This window comes from Rhinatrema bivittatum, chromosome 5, assembly GCF_901001135.1.
Source record: "Rhinatrema bivittatum chromosome 5, aRhiBiv1.1, whole genome shotgun sequence".
Lineage (NCBI taxonomy): Eukaryota > Metazoa > Chordata > Amphibia > Gymnophiona > Rhinatrematidae > Rhinatrema > Rhinatrema bivittatum.
The window spans coordinates 318061819-318082886 of NC_042619.1; the positions used below are offsets into that span (position 1 = coordinate 318061819).

A 21068-nucleotide genomic window follows, 5' to 3' on the forward strand; every position below is an offset into this window, starting at 1 on the left:
TTATGGCACTTTAACACATTAGTTTTCTCAGATTTGCATGTCTGACAATAAACCCTAAGCAAGGAGCAAAGTACTCTGAAACTGATTCAGGTTGTGGTATTGGCATGTATTGTATACCAGGGCGGTGGTGCTTCATGAATAAAGACAGGCATCTTTTTTACAAAACTAATTATTTGATCTTTTATCATGGCAATCTTAGCTCATGAAAAGTTACCATAGAACATGTAAAGTTTTATAAACCCATGTGATTTATACAACTAAGCATCAATTGGGCATCACAAAAGCAGTGTCTGTTCCACTCATTCACTTATTTCAGTCAGTGGTATAAATCAGAGAGTGCTCAAACCGGTTTATGGCCACCCCTCCCCCACCAGCTGGGTTTTCAGGATATCCTAATGATTATGCATGAGAAGATTTGCATACACGAGGTAGTGCATGCAAATAAATCTCATGCATATTCATTAGGGATATCCTGAAATCCCGACTGGCTGGGGGAGCCCATAGGCGCTCCCTTATAATTTCTCTCTCTCTTACTGCAGTCTCCTGCTTCTTCCATATTCATTCAGGCCTCATTACTGACCAGCTGCTTTATCCCTGCACACTCACACCAGTTGTCTGGGAATTGTTCCTCTATGGCAGTGGTGCTCAAACTGGCCCTTGGATGCTCTCCCTCCTTCTCCTCCCCAGCCAGTCGGGTTTTCAGGATATCCATACTGAATATGAACGAGATGTATTTGCACCCACTGCCACCAATGTATGCAATCACATCTTTTGCCTGTTCATTAGGAATATCCTGAAACCTGATTCACTGGGAGGGAAGGGTATCTGTCTGAGCACAGGTTTGAGCAGCACTGTTCAGTGTGGTCAGTATTGGTGGAGAACATGGGTCATTCTTCTTGGGAAAAGGTGCAGGGTCAGGCAACATTGTGCTTGGCCTTAAGCATTTTTTAGCTGCTTATTCTTTTTTCTGTCTATGATCAGGCACTTTTAGGGCTATCTTGCACTATCTTCTACATCAATCTATTTTGTTAAATCAAGTTCTCATTTTTTTCCTCCCCGGAAGACTTTACCTCTCCTCCTCCTCTTCCCCACATGGCTTGCCTGTAGGTTTGCCAAATGGCTGCTATTTTTCATGACAGGTCATGACTGGTGTGTTACCCCATTGCATACATGGGTTTCGAGTTCTGATTTCCCTATTGATTTCCTTAAGTAAAACAGGACTACAAGTCCCAGCATGAAAAGGTATATTCAATCAACTTGCCCAATAATGGTTCCAGTTGGCAACTGTAGATGCCCGGGCATCCAAGGAAGCCCTCACCTAGTGACAGTCATCTTCCCTGCCCCAGGTTTGAGCACACCACCTCTGTTGTCCTATGGGATGAAAGATCTGAATGCATAACCTCCACACCATACTGCACAGTATCAAAGCCTGAGCCACTCCTATGTCACTCTTAACCTAGCAGATGCCACCTTATTGCGCTTTGCAATCCTCAATCCTCCAGGAAATAAGAGATGTGCTTCTGTGGTCTGCCAGCCCCATGTAATCCCAAAATACAGCAAGCTAGTCATTTTTTAATTTTAAAATCACATTGCTTCTATAAGAAGACATTAACACACACTATCTGTATATGCATTTTAAAACACTGTATATCCAGATCTTAGCTATGTAAGTACAATAAAAGCAGGTACCTCAAGAGAAACTCAAGGCTTATATTGTAATTATGCCTGCTCCTATTTACAATGTTGGTCATTAAGAGCTGCCAACAAAATGTAGCTGTGCTGCAAATATTAGCAACATTCTCCATTGACTTTAAGGGTAAATTTGAGAATGTCTCATGTTCCCATGGATTACTGGTAATGCTGATAAACATGAGCTTTTAGAGTGGGTAGTGGAGTCTATATCGGTAATTTATGACTTCAAGAAAAGGGTTAAGTACAGATGATCCTTAATTGCAACAAAATAGTGAAGAGATAGTATAGGGGTGGCCAATTCCAGTCCTTGAGAGCCACAAACAGGCCAGGATTTCAGGATATCCAAAATGAATATACATGAGATAGATGTGCATGCACTGCCTAACTTAACCTTCCAAAATCATTACTTGCTACTACATGGACAAACTCAATATGAACCTATCTAAAGAACTCATCACCTCTTTCCTTCCAACCCACCCCAAATAAATGTATCAAACATTTTCTTAACCTCCCTTCTTAACATCCCTCCAGCACCTTTTCTTATAATTGCTCCCTCTCCCCTGCTATCCCATCCCTTCATATCTCTCCTTCACCTGGCCACCACAGTCAATGTGTGTGTCTTTCACCTAAATTGTGTATTATACCTAAATTGTATGAAATGTAAACACATCAAATGAATGTAATTGGTTCCTATTATACTTATGTCATGATGTAAACTGCTGTGATCTTCCCTTGGAATGACAGTATATAAAATGGCTAAATAAATAAATACATTTTGAATCAAGGCATCTTTGCCAAAAATGTAATATCTTGCAATTTCAGGTATAGAAAAAAAACACATTCTGTAAAAAGCACTATGGGACTTCCCTCAAAAGTGTTAAACTTCCAAATCTGCTCTTTGCATAGGATTTTACTCATATCATTTTTTTTTTTTGCCTGTGTGATTTTCTTTCCCTGTCAAAAGTTGCAAGAAATGAAATTTGCAAAGGAGAGATGAGGTAGCTCTAAACTGTGCAAGCATACTGACTTGCAGGGGTTTATCCTGTGCACAGTGGCCGAGGCACTGGCATTTCTCCTGTCACAGTGGCCAGGGAGGTGTCATTTTAAGGCAGTCAGTTATCACCCTGCTTATGCCGAGTTCACAAAAATAACCTCCTTTCTCGATTGTGACTTCTCCTGAATTATCTTAAAGTTCATGTGACACAAGTCCCATCCCTTCACATGCTTTAAATAAGACCTTTAAGAAAATGAATAAGACATTTGATTTTTCCAGAAACTCTCTTCAGATAAGGAATCACATAAACATCAAATGTTAAGAGTATCTTTGACAGGGAAAATTCTGTCCCCTGCTAACTTCCTTTTTGTCCTTCCAGGTCACCTTTCCTGTTTTAATTCAAAAAAAGAATAATATGTTTTTGTGAAACATGGTATTACCAGTTAGGACGTACTACATACCCCTTTGTGGGCAAATTTCATTGAAATGGCTATTTAAAGAAATGTTTTTAGGCTCTGTCAGCGGCAGGTTAAGCCTGATGAGAATGAACGCTGCCTGTAAGTTATGCATGTGCGTCTGCACACACAGGAAAGCGCAGCACACACACAAGGAAAACAGAACGGTGTTTCAAAGGACACGCGTACAAATTTACACACTACGCTGCGCGTGGCTGCCCGCACACAAATGAACAGGAATACTGATCAGAATCAACTGTCCTTCGGTGAGCGCACGTAGCACAGGGAGCAGGGGTGCTACTCCTGTGCCTGGAGATAAGGTGCGACTGATGAAACTCCTGAAGAGTGTCCACACCAGGAACAATTGGGTCCCCAAGGCAGATTCTTCCAGTCTCTTTTCAATGTTGGGGAAATATTAACTTCTCTAGTAAATTAAAACAAAACTTGACTGTTCCCATATGATCATGACAGGTCTTCCAGAAAAGCATCCTGTCACGCTGTCAGCCTGCCTGGCATGTGTGCAGTACATTTACTCAGCAAGCTGATTTAAAAAAAAACCCAAAACAAAACAAAGTACTTCCTACTAGGATTACAGCTGCTTTCACTCTTATAACTCAGTTATTAGCACAAATTTCTTACTGCTGTTAGTACACTAATAAGTCACAAGGCACATTTATAATATTACAAGCCAACTACTGCATTTATTAATACTCAGACACTTTTCTCTGCCATGCACCTGCACTATCTCCAGCATCTCAAATCAGATTCTTCCAGTGTTCTGGAATTTTCCTCCTGAGCTATTCTTTAAGGAAGCCTTCACAAGGTTCAGTGAACCATCTTTTTATCCCTTTTACAGAAACATAACTGTTTTCTTACACAGACCAGTGACTGTCTGTCTATCTCTCAGCATGAGGCAGGCTTAGAAACACTGACTGAAAAATGCTAGACACACACACACACACACACACACACACACACTTATTTAAAGTGGTCTCAAGTCATTGGCTATATATTAGCCTAATATATATTCTAACAAGATTGTAAAGGTGTGCCCCAAGGACTACATAAAATTTCCAAAGGCAATCATTACCAGAGATGAAATATACTTACCATGCACTCCAATTGCCAATAATTTGCTTTAATAAGCACTGGAGGTAGGAATACATGGTGAGAGCATCTCTTTTCTAGCATGTGCATATCAGCCAAGCCATCCCTATGCAGCTCTCTTCTCCAGCCCAGCCACCCACAACATCACGCTCCCCTTTTTTTTCTTCCCTCCCCCACACTGACCCACTGACCTCCCAACACCCAACCATTCACCACCCTTCCCCAACCCATTCATCTCTCCTCTATTCACCCACTTACCTCCCAGCCAACTCTCCTCTCTGCCTCATCCACTCCCCACCACACTATCCTCTCCCCTTTCTCTCAGCCTCTTGCTAGTTCCCTTCCTGTGGCAGTACTCCTTTCTAGGGATGTGAATCGGATCCGATATTGGATCCGATTCACATCCGATATCGGATCCGATTCACATCTATAGAGATGTGAATCGGAACCAGAATCGGATCCGATATCGGATCCGATTCACATCCCTACTCCTTTCCTCAGCCCTGTGTACACATTAGGAGGGTCTGCTTTTGTCTTCAGCTGGCGGTTTGGGGAGTCCCACCTGCCCAGCTACTCCAGGTTGGCTTGTCTTCAGCTGGTGGAGACTGGGGAACCCAGCTGCTCCTAACCCTGGATCCAGTCAGGGCTGCAGCCTGCTGCTAGCTTTTTTTGCTGCCCTGTGTGCAAACAGTAAGTGTGCTTCCTTCCCCCTCCTCATTCTATTTATATTTAATGCTTAATTTTTGTTTTTCCAATACCCAACACACAATGGAAAATCTCTGTCTCAAATTGTCTCTCACATACACTATGTCTGACTCACACTCTCTTGGTCTGTCTTACTCTTTCTCTCACACTCTCAGCCAGTCTCTGTCTCAATCTCTATCCCAAGTTCCCTCTTCCCCAACAAAAAAAAGTCCAGCTCCCTCTGGGAATTCAAACGTTAAAAACTGCTCCCCCTGCTCTCCAGGGGTTCCATCCAAAAATAAAAAAAAAAATTAATTTAGTTTTTAAAAATTTCCCAAACACCAATCAAATATTTCAAAACAGCAAACACATCAAATAGCACTCAATAATAAAAATAAGGATACAAATCTGCTTGCCATACCTGGGAACTTTTGATTTCTAGTCACCCCGAGATTGTTGTGTGTGTGTTTTTTCTGTCATATTCACATGCTCTAACACACATATTCTCTTGCGCTCTCTCTCTCACACACACACTCACTGTCTTACACTTTGTTTTCAGCCTGAATCTACCTGTTTGATTGCGAATGCTAATACAGGAACTCATTTAGTACAGTTTCATGCATTTATTAACTGTAATGCTGCTCCTCCCACATCCTTTGAGGGGCTGTAGATAGCTTGGGAAGGTACTAGGGACTGACTTTATTTATTGAAAAGTTATTTGAATGTTTATGAAGTTTGAGTATATATTAAAAATGTATTGTCTTATTGTATTGCTGTTAATTTGTTGTTGTAATCCACTTGGGAGCATTATTACCATCTAGTAATGTGCAGTATATAATTTTCTTCCCTTTTCCTTTGTGGTGATCAGGTTATATTATATTAATTTAGTTAACATGCAAACGCTAACAAAAAAAAAAAATGACCAGCAAGATGAAAGGTATTGAATAGGAGAGTATTTTGGTTGTTCTGCTAATTCTTTTCCATAAGATCAGTACTTTTATGGGTCTTGGAAACAATTTCCGACGCAAAGCCCGGGGCTTGTTTGCTAGGACTAGAAACGCGTTGCGTTCCTCCCCCGGCCACCGTTTCCAGCTGCTTTCAGTCTTTCCGACCCTTGGACGCTCTCCTAATCCTCGTGTAGGCAGCTTTTTCTGCTCTCCGTCCCCCGCCCCCCTCCGCTCCCATTGGCCAGCCTAGCTCATGGCCTAATGCGGGCGGCAGCCGGCGCACAGCTCCAGCCGCGCTCCGAAACTACGAGCCGGGCGGACTTTTTTTTTTGTGTGTGTGTGGAGAGGCGAGGAGGAGGAGGGCGCCGAAGCTTGACATTGGCTGGGGAAGGGAGAGTGTGCGGAAAGTGCACGATGAGAGGGAAGGGGCGGCGTTGACGGAGTGCACTTTTGTCACCGTGCTGGTCCCCGGGCGCACGTTTCTTCCACGCTGCATGGGTTATGGACTTCTCACCATGAGGCAGGTAAGGCACGGCTTAGCGGAAGGGCTGCGGCTTGTGGCCACTTCTTTGTGGAGTTGACACTTCTAGCACCGTCTGTTTAACAGAGAAAAAAAACAACCCAGGACGTATCATGGCAGATTTAGTGCTGTCCAGCATCCCATCACGGGATGCCGTCTTCTGAAAGGCAGACGAACTGTGTTTAGCATGTGCACATCCGATGTGAGCTTCAGCAGCCTGAACAGTGTCAACTTTGATTTTACCTTGGAAACTAACTAAATAATAACCTCGCGTGGACTGCTTCAGCTGAACGAGGCTTACTTTTGGTAACTGGAGTTTTCTGTGGAAAGTGATTCTTAGCTCTATCTTTGCTGTGCTGTAATGAGCCGTAAAAATCTGCAGGAAGTAATAATTAGTGTACCTATGCCTGAAAATATGCATATTGTCCAAATTAACTGACTGTAGCTATATTCAGTGTAGAGCAACCTTGCATATTACTATTTTTTTTTTTTTCAAATTAAGCATCAAAATAAACCAGAGGGACCGTTTAAAAACATTGCCCAGCTTGACTTCACAAAGCCAGGAGATGAGCTCCTCCAGTTTCTTTGGAAGCCTGAATCCTTAATGCATTCCTGACTAATAACCCCTGGGAGCTGGTGTGCTGCATCCCCCAGGAAGGGCTGTAGAAAGCGGGGCTTGGAAAGCTTCCTGGACTGAGTCTGCTGTCTTTCTTACAGGGGAGAATGGGGCATATTGCTGAAAATGTTGGCCCTGTGGACATGGAGTCCATAGGCAAGGAAAGTATCAGTTAATTAGTGCAGGGATATTACTCCCTAGGAAGTCTGGCAAGTTGTATGTGTGTTGTGTGCTTGCTTTGATCACTTAGGTGGTAAATAGACATACAGGGTAGCTATGGTAACCTGTGCTGTAGGTTTGTGGGAACAGAGGGAATTCAATCTGGGGACAAAGGGGAGTTTGTTTAGAAAAAAAAAAGTGGCACTAATCGGCACCTTTTAAAAATTTATATTTTGTCCAGGAAGAAAACGAATTTATATTAGCTAGTTGAAAGAAAAACTAAGTGTTCTGTAAATTGAAAAGGTGTACCTAAAATTTCCAAAGGTGGTCTTTACATTAAATGCAAATTTGCAAAATGTGCTTTTTTTGTGTAAGACACCGGGAGCCTGGGTTGTGTATGTGAGTGAGAATGAGAGAGAGTGTGCTTATGTGTGTGTGACAGAGATAGATAATACGAAGTAAATTTGTGTGTGTGTATGAGACAGAGCAGCAAAAATTATAGGTGTGTAAGGAGGCTTTGTGAGGTGATATATCTACCTGCATGTGTGAAATTGCGGCTTTGTGTGTATGTATTTGAGAACTTGATTTTTTGCATGTGTATGTGTCTGTCGGTGACAGAGATGCTTTCATTGTTTATGTGGTGTATGTGTGTTGGTATGTGTGTCAGAAAGGGAGTATGTGTGTGTGAGTGAGAGACAGAGGATAATATGTGAAAAATTGATTGTTTCTTGACAATTTCCAGCCATGTGCTTTTTCAGCTTAGTTGTGTAACTTCCCGTTGCTGATAAATTTACATGAGTAAGTTGAAAGGGGACAGAGATGGAAATCAGTATCAAGACATTCCACAGCACTTCTTGTAAAGAACACGTAATAATATAACAATCAAACATGCTATATGTTCTTTTTTTATGGTGGGTTACAATAAAAGTAAAATGTTTTCTTTCAGAAGTATTTCTATAGATACAGACAAAAAAAAAAGCTATTAATGCTCTCAGAGTAAAACATTCAACTATTATGTAGTAAGACATTGCAATAGGATTTCTGCAGTTTCTGAAAGCATTTGGGAAGCGTAAATGAGCACAAATCTCTTTCAGTCACTTCCCTGCAGGGGTCAGACTTGAGATTTGTTATGACAGTACCCAGGGTGCAGGATACAGCCTAGGACAAGTCTGGAGAGATGCACAGCCTGCCGCAATTAATTACTTCATGTCCTGCTCAGATTTAAATGTCATTTTGCATTTCACTGAAAATATTATATCGAGATTTGTTGCTGAGACAAATTGTTTTTAATCCTTCTGCGCACCCAGAGGGAATAAATTGCCAACAAATTTTCCCATAGGCATAAAAAGAGAGGGAAAAAACCCCCTGTCATATAGCAGGTCATTGATTAAAGAATATGCTTCACTAGCCTTAGGATGTGTTGAGAAGTTAGAAATGTAATACAGTTCCTTGAATAAATTAATTCAGTATTTATTAAATTAACTAAATACAGATATTACTTAAATTTTTCCAAGATTTGTGTTAAAAGTTGGCATCTCTTGCTATATATAATTAATCTCCATCAGTTGTTTTCTTGCTTGGGACAGCGCCTGGCTCTAATTATGCAAATTTCTGGAGCCTCTTAACTACCTGAATATTTCTTTCCCACAATGGAAAAAATGGAGCTGGTTCAGAAGATATTATTAGATTCTGCCCTGCAAATGTGTGTTCCTGTGTGTAATTATATGTTTTCCTCTGGGTAAAATAGTGTGGTTCATGTGCTAGTTCAACTGACAGAGCAGCAAATTTGGCTTTTTTTTGGGGGGGGGGGGTGGAGAGGGTGTGGTGGAATTCTGCACTTAATGCAAAAACATGGTCCGCCAGGTGAGCTGTCTGCTCAGACCAGGTGGATCATGGTGTCCATATATTTCCACAGCCTGTATGGTGGCACAGCCTCCTGATCTCAGTGTTTCTGCTGTTTCCGAGGGAGCTCAAAGTCAAAGTGACTTTGACTGAGTATCAGAGAATGACAGCAATCATTAACTGACAGAGTGGCAGCAACAGACACTGGCACAGCCAGTGGTAGCATCAGGTGTGCGGGGCTCCTTGTAACATTTACTGTAAGTGTATGCTGCCCCACACAGAAGTACCTATTACCTGCACTATACCACCATCTGGTGTAATTGGGCTCCACTGGTATCACAGTGCTCTCTATCTCACAGAGCAATGCTCATATTATAGAAAGAGTGGCGCATTACAGATATGCAACATGGTAGTAGCAGCACCAGGCAAGTGGGATTCATAATGAAACATATTTCTAACTCATCACCTATCAGTGTTCATCACGATGGTGCTACTGGTTGCACTACACCATTTAATAGTTCCTACAAAGCAGTTGAGCCAGTGGTAGAATGCTCCCTGATCTAACTAGTACTGACATAAGACAGACCTGGAAAAGTGTCATCCTGGAATTATACAAGCTAGTGAAATTCCACCCTATTAACGTAGCAAAAAAAAAAAAAAAAAAAAAAAAAAATCTATGCATATATGACCATCATAAATGGCTTCAGTTGGATATTGATCATCCTCAGATGTTTTGTGTCCAAACAGCAATGCTGAGATTTTAATCATAGGTCAGTATCCATGTAAACTGACAATCTTTTGATGATGTTATTTTTTGTGATTGCACTTGTCTATTGAGATCTTTAAAGGGCTACCTTTTGGTTGATTAGTAGAAATTTTGCCTCTAGAAGGATGGAAATTCCTAGCAGTCCAGGGTGTGTTAAACCCAAAGTTAGGTAGAGCACACATTTTTATGTATCTCTATTAAAAACAAACAAACCTGAACATTTCAGAAAATGCATTACAGAATGCAGTGTTGGTCTGTTGAGTTTCCAAAACCAGATGTCTTGTGGAGTCAGAAAAGAATGAACCGAAACTAAGTTTTAGAAAAATGTCATTTTTGAATGCTGCTGGAAACTGTACAGTCATGCTCAAGATGTAGCAGTGGTAATACTTTGATATTAGAGCTAGGTATTGTGAATGGACAATTTAGCTTCTACCTAAGAGCATTTTAAGAACTGAGTAAAACATGAATAGGACTTTTTCGGCATTTATTTTTTTCATGAATCATTTTCTTCCTTTTTGGTCTATAATAAGGTTGATTTATATTTTCCTTCTTATAGTTTAATAGATTTTGGAAATTAATGGGGTTTACCATTGTATTATGGCTGCACCCTATTTTTAAAAATCTCTGTGTGAGTCCATTCTTTAGTGGCTCCGCTTTATTCAGACTTTCCACATATACAGAGTGATGCCTACATGAGTTATTTCAAAGGGGAGTACTTTTAAAGTTGAATGAGAAAATGTACTTAACTTAGTGATTCCCAAATTCTGATTTTAGATCGTCAACCAGTTTTGGTTTCCAAGAAATGCAAAATATGCAAACTGACCTAGTTCTTGTACCAATTTAAAACAAATAACTCTCATGGCTGTACTGAATATCAGTCTTGGTTATGCATTTCAAGGACAGAGGTTAAGGACCTCTGAGCTACAGGCCTCTTTTAGCTTTCTTGTATATTCAGTTTTAACCCACTTAGCAAGTCAAACTAGTTTGGTATCAAATTTTCAGATTCATTGAGTAATAAGGAATGTGTAATAGGAGAAGTTGCCAAAAAACTTTAAACACATTTTTCCAAGGACAAGCAGGATGGTAGCCCTCACATATGGGTGACATCATCAGATGGAGCCCCAATGCGGAAAACTTATGTCAAAGTTCCTTTGACTTTGACTAGGTTCCTCTCCAGTCTCTCTTTTTCTGTGGAGCTATACACCTCGCGGTGTGAGTGAGCTCACTTTGGATGATTTTTGGCCTTGTGGAAAACGTCCTTTTTTTTTTTTTTTTCTCATGTTTTTTGTGGGTTTTTTCTTGTTCCATCACCGGGTCCCTCTCAGTGCCTTTCCACAGTATCTCCTAGTCAGAGTTTTCGGTGATTTGGGTAAGTTTCCTTTCACAGTCGATTCCCCATGGCAGCACTGCATCGGTGCCTGCCTGCCATCAATGCCCCGCTGCCATAATTTTCGGTTCATGCCCCTTTTTTTTTGTCCAACATGGCCATGTCTGGATTTTGGCGATGCCTCCAGTGCTGAGGACCATGTCCATCGTGGATCCGCACGAGATACGTGTCCTCTGCCTGGGGGCGCATGATGTCCAGATTTCCCATTTATGCACCCAGATGACCCCAAAGGGACGTCTGAGTCGACTCAACAAGATGGAGCAACTCTTTGGGTCAAAGAAGTCCGAGCCATCAGCATTGCCGGCATCGACATCGAAGGACCAAGGAACTGCAGCAATGGACACCGAGCCATCGACATCGGCAGGACTGTTGGTTCCATTAACCCTGTCAGTGGATAGAGGTGCTGGAGGCCGACCATCATCAATCTCCTCTAGGCTGAGGACATCGGGTCCCTTGTCATTGGCCTCGACACTGGGGAAGGACTGGGTCGAGCATCGAGGAAAGCTGAAGATACATTGGCACCGGTTCCCATCAATGCATGGTGCCGGGCCCGGGGAAGCATTGGCTTTTGCCGTGATGCCCCCAAAGTGGCCCTGGGATGAGGATTGCCTATCCATCAGTGCCAGGGGTCCGTAATGGACTCTACCAGTTCTGATGCCAGTCACTGATCCACCTTGAGGGTCTAAAGAGGATCTGACCACCCCTCCTTTCTCCCAGTTGATGTTGGCATCGGCAATGTTTGATGCACTGAGTCCAGCTAGCAGTGGACCAGGCATTGCAGGGCTTCAGTCCTGTGGCACCGACTGCATCGAACCCAGTGTTGCCCTTCCTCCTAGTGCTTCTGGAGAAGCTCAATGTGCTCGTCGGTGCATTACTGACACAACTGGCATCTGATCCTGGGAAAAGTATGCCTGGCGGGACATCGAGGCCTCCCCCTACCGATATGGTGGTCATCACTGGTTCCTGTGAGGAGGAAGCTCCACAAAGGCTAAGGCCTGCCGCCCCTGTCCAATTTATTCAGTTCCTACACCTCTGGATGAAGGCCGAGCACCTAGGGACCCATCCCCTGTGGCTTACAAGTTAGGATGAGGAACCTTATGACTCCTGGGGGGGTGAATTTCAGAGTCCTCCAAGGTCTGCCTTCAGACCCTTCTCCAGAGGAGTGAAAGAAGTCTCCATCTGAGGACCTTCGCAGGTTTTATGAAGGTGGAAACCATCCCTTTTTTGTTATTAACAAAGGAGGATGCTAGGCACAAAATGCTTGAGATTCTCCAGTTCTTGGAGCCTCCTAAGGAGATTGTGGCAGTCCCAGTACACAAGATTATTAAGGAGCTGCTGCTGAGGATATGGAAATACCCATGCACAGTGCCTCTGTTTAATAAGGAAGATGGGGGTCTACCTCGTCCAGAAGGCTGCTGGATTCAATAAGCATCATCTGCCCCACCAGTCGGTGATGGTTGAATCCGCCCTCAAGAGAGCCAAGCGATCTCGGACTCATTCCTTGGCGCTCTGGGGGAAGGACCATAGAGCGATAGACGCTCTTGGGAAGAAGGTATTTCAAGGTGCTGTGCTCATTGCCCGCATTGCTGACTACCAGTTCCACATAAGCCAGTACTTGCAGGACATCTGGAAGCAGGTGCTGAAGATGGCCAAGTAGCTGCCTCAACAGCAGCAGGACACCCTCATATCGCTGGTGCATAAGGACCTGGAGTATGGAAAGCACGAGATCCATACAACCTATGATGGTTTCAAGATGGCCTTGAGAGTCTCTACAGCGGGAATTGGTGCCCACAGAATGGCATGGCTGTGGGCCTCAGATCGACCAGAGGTACAGGAACAACTCGCTAACGTGCCGAGTACCGGGGAGAAACTCTTCGGAGATAGGGTGAGGGATGCTGTGGTCCAACTTTGGGATCACCCTGAAACCCTCCAACAACTCTCTGCCAGTACTCCGGACCCATCCTCCTCCTCTAGGATGCTAGTAAGACAGGGGGCCATGGAAGTCTTTCTTTTGCCAAAGGAAGTACTATCCTCCGCCCCCTTGCACCCATCAACACCATCATGGTTTCCGTGGCTGACCTAGGCAGCAGAGAGCCCCCAAGCCCCAGCCAGCTCCTCAGTCTTCAGGGATGTGGTTTTGACTGGGACATAGGGAGCGTAGGCCAGTGGCCCATACCCGGGACGTTGGGCCCTCCGGTCGGGGACAGGCTGCAATTCTTTGCGAACCTGTGGCCCAGTATAACCTTGGACCAGTGGTTTCTGTCTATCGTCCGTCAAGGGTACCAATTGAATGTCCTGTCAGATTGCCCTCCGTACCCGTTTTGGGGGCCAGTAACGTATTAGGAGGTACTACTAGCAGAGCTCAACTCCGTTTAATGACCAGAGTGGTCAAGCCCATACCACCAAGGCAAAGAGAGTAGGGATTCAAATTCAGGTACTTCCTGATTCCAGAGAGAACAGGAGGACACCGTCCTGTCCTTGAGAGCCTTGAACAAGTTTCTAAAAAAAGAAAAATTCAAGATGGTTTCCCTCGGCACCTTGATCCCCCCCTGTTGCAAAAAGGGGACTGGCTATGCTCCCTTGATCTAAAGGGCACATACAAGAAGTATCTCTGATTTGTGGTGGGGAAAACAGCACTCCCAGTACCGGTGATTGTCGTTTGGGCTCGTGTCAGCCCCACGGATCTTCACAAGATGCCTGGCCATGGTGATAGTGCACCTTCACAGGCTGAGAGTGCATATTTTCCCATTTTTGGACGATTTGCTGGTTAAGAGGACCATGCGCTTGAGTATCCGGGTGTTTGAGTCACTAGGGTTCGTTCTCAACTACCCAAAGTCCCATCTCAGCTCATCACTTCAATTTGACTTCAAAGGAACCCTACTAGATACAGCTCAGGCCAAGGTTTTCCTGCCTTGCCAGAGGGCTGTCACATTGACGCCCATCACGGTAGAGGTCCAATAGAGCCAGCAGGTGTCAGCCTGGCATATGTTGAGACTGTTGGGTCATATGACCACAACCGTCCATGTCACTCCCTTGGCATGTTTACACATACGCAGAGCCCAATGGACCACTCAGAACCTCCAGGATTCCATCCAGATCACCCTGTCTCTCCAGGACTCATTGTCCTGGTGGCGAGTACTTTCAGATCTGAAATGGGAGATCTCTTTTCGAAGTCTCCCTGTGCATGTGTGTGCGAGGTCTGCATGAGGCCATCTCCTTTTAACCTGTGCGGGCTGGCGCTAGTTTGGTGTGAAGGGCCTTGTGCTATGGTCTGAGTAGTGCAAGGGTGTTCACCCCCAGTAAAGCCTCCCCCCCCTGTGATTTGCTAGTCAGACTCAACAATCGTTATGACCATCCCTCCCAGAACAATCCCATGAAAACACTTAACTGGCATCATAATTTTCAGTACTAAACTTTGTTTCATATACAGGCTTGCATGTGAAAATATATACAGTGTATATATGTGTGTGTGTGTAAAATATATATATATATATATATATATATATATATATATATATAAGAGCGAGGAAGGGACACTTACAGTGAATTTCTAGGGAAATTCTGCTCAGAATATTTAAAATTCTGCATCTCTAAGTAATTGTTTTCTGTATTAATTTAAATGTAATTACTTAAAGACTGTCATGTAAATTGTGTTATTTTGACCAATATAAAGTTTGCAGAATTTTAAGTTTTTGTGTGCAGAAAAGGCAAGAGTAAAGGCTTTGGGGTGGCAAATATCTTCTGCTGAATTTTCAACAGGTGTATGTGTGTATATATATGTGTGTGTGTGTGTGTGTGTGTGTGTATGTATGTATGTATGTATATATACGTCACTTGTTGAAAATTCAGCGGAAGATATTTGCCACCCCAAAGCCTGACCCTTGCAACTAGCACTGTCTCTCTGTTCTACCTAGTCCAACCTCATCTCTCTCTCTCTCTCTCTCTCTCCACTCTGCCCAGCCGACCCCAGCGTACTCTACTCCTCTCCCTCCCCCCCCCCATGTAACCCCAGCACACTCTTTCTTTCTTCCTTGCCCCAGGCCAACCACAGCAAATTTCTCCCTTGCTTCCAGCCCTGCCTCAGCACTTTCTCCTCTCCTAGCCCTCTCTGGTCTCCCATCCTCCTTATTCCTGTACTCCTATTGCTGCTTCCCCACTGCTACCTGCTGCATTAGTCCTGTTGTCTATGGGGGCTGATGCAGTCTTCACTGATCTGCCTGGGGGCCTGTGGTGGGGGAGGGAGCAAATGTCATGTGGGCATGCTGCTGATTTCTGTTCTGTTATCTTTTGGCTATGCAGTTAAGAGGGAAATGTCTGGAATTTGTCCAGCCCACATGACCATCAACCTACACCACCAGCTCCCCCTCCAGTATCTCCTGGCTGTGAATACCTAAACCTCCATCCAACCCACCTCATCCACATATATATATATATATATATATATATATATATATATATATATATACATACACTAAGGTCCTGGGGGAATTCTGCGCTACTCGGGAGCGCAGAAATGCCAAATTCTGTGCAGAAAATGTCAGAGGAGTCCCTGGCATGCCGTGAATGTAGTGCGCTGTTCACGGCGAAGAAGGCACTCAGTGTGCCGTTCGCAGCAAAGATGAAGGCCCCCGCGGGTCTTGGGACCCGCTCCACTTGCAGCGAAGATGAAGGCCTTGGTGAGAGTGAATGTGTGTGTAGAGAGGTGTATGTGAGGAGGGGGGGAGGATTAGAGGAGGGGGAGGGAGGAGAGGTGTGAGAGAGAGAGCAGGGGAGAGGGAGAGAGAGAGACAGGAGTGGGGGGTGCTTGAGTGTGGGTGCCAAAGAGAGGGAGCCTATATGAGGAGATTTTGAAGGAGTGTGTATGTGTGTGAGAGATTGGGAGCTGGTGTCTATGAAAATGGGATCCTGTGTATGTGAGGGTGCTAGCCTTTGTGAAGGAATTGGGTATGTGTGAGTGGGAGCCTGTGTGAAGGTGAAGGGGTGTATAAGAGAGAGAGAGAGACATAGGTAGCCTATGTGAGGATGAATGCGTGAGAGAGAAAGGGAGCTTGTGTGGGTGTGTATGCAAGAGAGAGGGCCCTGTATGAGGGGATGTGTGTGTGCGAGAGAGTGAGGGAGCCTTTATGAGGGTATGTGTACTAGAGAGAGCCTTTATGAGGGTATGTGTACTAGAGAGAAGCAGCATATGTGTGTGTGAGAGGGAGGGATAGAGGGAGCCTGTGTGAGGGGCAGTACTGAGTAGGGATGTGAATCGTTTTTGAACGATTAAAATTATCGTCAGATAATTTTAAAATCGTCCAAAATCGTTAGAGTGCACGATACAATACAAATGCCCCCGATTTATCGTCAGGGGCATTTGTATTGTATCGTTAAATAGGGCGCGGGAAAACCGGCACACCAAAAAAACCCTAAAACCCACCCCAAACCTTTAGAACAAATCCCCCACCCTCCCAAACCCCCCCAAAATGTTTTAAATTACCTGGGGTCCAGTGGGGGGGTGCCGACGCGATCTCCCTCTCTCTGGCCACGACTGCGTTGAGAGAAATGGCGCCGGTGGCCCTTTGCCCTTCTCATGTGACAGGGCAAAGGTAGTGCCGGCGCCATTTTGGTTCCTGGGGCCCAACGTCACGCGTGCAGGAGATCACCCCCGGACCCCCGCTGGACCCCCAGGAACTTTTGGCCAGCTTGGGGGGGGGCCTCCTGACCCCCACAAGACTTGCCAAAAGTCCAGCGGGGGTCCGGGAGCGACCTCCTGCGCGCGGGCCGTATTGCCAATCTTCAAAATGGCGCCGTCGCTACCTTTGCCCTCACTATGTCATACGGACTCTTATGTTGAATTATGCACGTTTTACAGGAAGTTTTGTATGACCTATGTAAATTTTTGAATAAGGGCATACAATGGCATATATAACTCATGCAGTTGTACAGTTGAAATGAGCTTGAAGTCGAAAAACAAAATTTAGCATTGGGTGTCGAAATGTCCGAATCGGAAGGGCATTTTCACAGACAACACAACTTTTTACACAAAACCTCATCTGCTTTCAGTGGATGAGTGATTAGATAACCTCAGTGTTATAACCACAAGTCAATCTCAGAGGTTCGAGCCCTGCTTCTGGGCAAATAAAACAAGCTCCAAGTTGCAGGATGTGTCAATGGGTGCGTACAGTTTTTTGTATTTGATCAAACTGATGAGTGAATGGCATAGCACAAACTAAAATGTTCCAATGTCTGATGAGAATGCCCCTGGAGAAATAAAGTTTTGTTCGTATAAAGGGCCCGTTTGTATGCCCTTCTTATTCCTTTTGAGGATAGCCTCTTGCTAAAAATTTTGGATATATCAGTTGTGCTCTGTAAGTACCATAATTTAGTGATGCCACAAGATGCGTTTCCATCGCCGGTAACATGTGGATGTTACCAGCAGCAGTAGTGACGCATATTTCTGGCTGTGGGAAGTCACATTAGTGGGCAACAGAGTCAGGAGTGAAAAAGGTGCACCTAACCCCAAGAGAAACCCTCTCCTCTGCAGTCTCTACTTCCCTTCCTCCCAACAGAGAAATAACCAACTTCCCCTACACCAGAGCAAATCCCAGCCCCTGTTCATAAGCTTCATCCTCCACTTGAATACCAAAATCAAACCACCCCCTCCTACCACAGATCCCCCTGTCACCAGCCCCATCTTGCCTTTGTAGAATCATAGTTAATAAGCATTTCATCAGTTCTTACAGAGATTCAGCACAAGCCACGGTATTACCTAACTCTTACTGAAAACAAAGACAGGTTATTAAAAACAAGCTAGGTCTGGGCTAATGCTCTCATTTTCCAGTATTCCAACATCCTCACTTATCTCATTTTTAATGTGGCATTCTCATTGTCTTATTTCAGTCTTGTGTTTGCTATATTTGTGTGCTCGTATTTCTCCAGCCCTTCGTCTCTGAGAAAATTCCACATAAACCTTTGATTTTCACAAGATATCAACAGAGTCTTCTTGCCAACGCAGATTCAGAGGAATTCTTATAAAACAAAATAGATCCCAGAGTAGTTAGACCCATATTCATACAAATACTTTTTGAATAAACGCTGCCCAGCCAGGGCAAAACCATGAGCATTTTTGTCCCTTTCTCCTCTTGCATCCTACAGAAAACATGGCATGTAAGTGAAGAATCTGCTGAGCCAGCAGTGGCTCAACTGTTTCTATTGTATTGCAGGGCTCTGGTTGGTGCTTTAACCATGCTTAGCTCACAACAAGCAACATGCTGCTATTTCAGGGGCTTTACGCTTGTGAGAAATAATGCATCAAACAAAAAAAGCTCTCTCTCATGTCAGCTGAACATACAGTGTCACCTTGGATCTTGAAAACAGAAACGTTTTGAGCTTTACTTGCACAGTTCTTTATTTTGTGATGGACTTTCACAGGTTCAGTTTTGGAGTTGGTGGCAGTTCTGCCAGGTACTCTGCACGTAAATATCTCAGAGGGAAATGCTTAATGCTTATTGGACAAGCTGGGGGGCAGGTGTGACCAGGACTGGCTTTACCTTCTCAGGCGTGGGGGGGGGGGGGGGAGGGGCAGACAATAAGGTAAGCCCCTCTCAGGCCCCACCACCAAGAACGTAAAGGTGCACTTGTTCTCTGTGTGCCAGTCCTCTCTCCCAAGAGTTATGTACAAGGTGGCCAACTTTTCCATGGACCATAACTGGACACCCCACTAAACTTCATGCTTTGGGAGGGGAGGTTACAGACTACTTGTCAGTTGTCGATCCACTCATTATTTGGCTTTCAAGCACACCTGTCGATATACTTTGTTTTATAAAATGTTATTTCAACTATCCTTATAAAGACATCAACCACAGCCTCTCATGCAGATTTGCTCTCTATCACAACTAAAGCCTTTCTAATACACACCCACCTCCATACTTCCCCATAAACACACAGCCTCCTATCTTATATACACACACACACACACACACATCCTCCTCTCTCATACACACATGCACACTCCCAAACACACATCCTCCTCTCTCATACACACACACAATCCCAAACACACAGCTTCCTCTCTCATATACACACACAATCCCAAACACACAGCCTTCTCTGTCAGATACATACATATAGCCTCCTCTTTCATACACACAACCTCTTCTCTCAGACACATGTGGTTGACTTTCCTTAAAACCTTCCCAGCCTTTCATCTGTGTCTTTGTGCCACCTGTCTCTCAATATGCCCTCCCCCTCCTCTATGCACTCCTCTCTTAGGCTGCCCCCCCCTGTCTCTAGTCCCCTCCCTCCCCATGCTCTTGTCTTTCTCTCCCTCCTCCTTCCCTCCTGTCTCCTTCTCCTCCCCAGTGCCTTCCACTTTATCTCGTTTTCTCCTGTGTTCCCACGTCTCCTTTGTGTCTCTTCCTTCCCTGTGACCTTCCTTCCTTCAATACCCCCTCTGTGTCTTTCCTCCCTTGCTCCCCGTGCCCCACCCTGTGACTCTGACTGTATCTTTCTCCACCTTCCCCCTCCTCTGTTCCTGTATCCCTCTGCTGCTCGTTGCAGCCCCCTCTCTCAGGTCTTGGTCCAGCACTCAGGGAGGGAGGTAAAGGGACTCAGAGGGCCTTGCTGCAGAGATCTGTGGAGCCACTGAGGGCTGTGCTGTGCCTGCCTCCTCTCCCCATCTCATCCAATCACAACACAGGAAAGGAGGCAAGAGGGCGGGGCCACAGCACAGCTCTCGGCTCTGTCTTCCCCTGTAACCAGGAAGCTGTGGGAAAGAGAAGCCTCTTGCAAAAAACGGATTTTCAGTGTCTGGTCAGTGCTTCTAACCAGACACTGTACAGCACAGCTGAAAACCTGACTGTCTGGTCCAAAACCGGGCAGTTGGCAGCCCTAGCTATGTAGCCTAAGCATCCTGATGGATATGCCCCCCTTAAAGCCCTATGTCCTGCACCTTTAAAGAGGGGGGAGGGTATCCAGTGAGCGGCTCTTAGAAGAAAGTATCCAAGGACAGAGGAGGAGGAGGTGCCTCTTTCATTCCAGTGCCCCATGGAGCAGCTGATTACACTGCCTGGTGGGAAGTCCAGGCCCAAGCATGACAAGGGAAAAGGAAAGGACAGGGCCTGGAAATAATGAAGTATTTCTTGTTTTACTATGGGTTTTTTTTCCCCCAATCTGTCTCTATGGGGGGGGAAAAGCATAGTAAATTAGGCCATAGTCAGTCGTATTAAATATATTTCCCTTAAGACACAAAACAGGAAAAATCCTTTTGTACACTGCCGCATAGGAGGTGATTTTTTTTGTTTACTGCTTGCACTGGTGTGAAGCCCGTTGGTAATTTATTGCCCCCAGACTTTGCCCCAGTTTTCAAAGTGAAAGTCCGCCTATACTTTTGATTTGAAAATGAATCTCAGGAAAGCTACCCCCACATATGTCTACCTGCTGGTTGGTGTGGGTGGTTTTTGAAGCCCCTCCCTAACTCCGCCTCCGGTAAGGTTGTGTGCAGAGGTTTACCTGCATTCAGGGAGGGCAGATTTTAAGCGTCCTTTTCCATGGGTAAAGCATTATTTTACCTGCAGAAATGGTTTTGAAAATGATCCTCCTAGTTATTCCTGTTATGTGTGCAGATTCAGTAACCATCATTTCGCGTTTTCTTTCTGGAACCATTAGGTAATCTGGCCAGAGAAATGCTGTGCATGCTGGATTTGTTTTAAGAATGATAAACACTAGTAGTGAAATAACAGATTGATACTCTTCATTTATGGAGGCTGATATCACATTGCTGACAATGACGTCAAAATAACCTGAAACTTTTGACTTTGTTTCATGTCATACGATTGGCATTTTGTTTAAAAACTATATATTATAATATATCCTGTGTTTGCTAAGGGCAGCGGTTTTCCATTTGTTGTATCCTCAGC

General features: G+C 44.5%; 1 protein-coding gene across 2 annotated transcripts in view; it reads left to right on the plus strand.

The window, feature by feature from the left end:
- MID1 (midline 1) overlaps positions 1 to 21068 on the plus strand; it is a 628071-nt gene that overhangs the window by 297384 nt on the left and 309619 nt on the right. Inside the window, exon 1 of one of the 2 annotated variants that reach the window (XM_029604352.1) lies at positions 6202 to 6403. The exons of the other annotated variant lie outside the window; for it this stretch is intronic. The gene's annotated coding sequence lies outside the window, so the exon portion shown is untranslated. Of the gene's footprint in view, positions 1 to 6201; positions 6404 to 21068 lie in introns of those variants that run through there. 2 annotated transcript variants of the gene reach the window in all.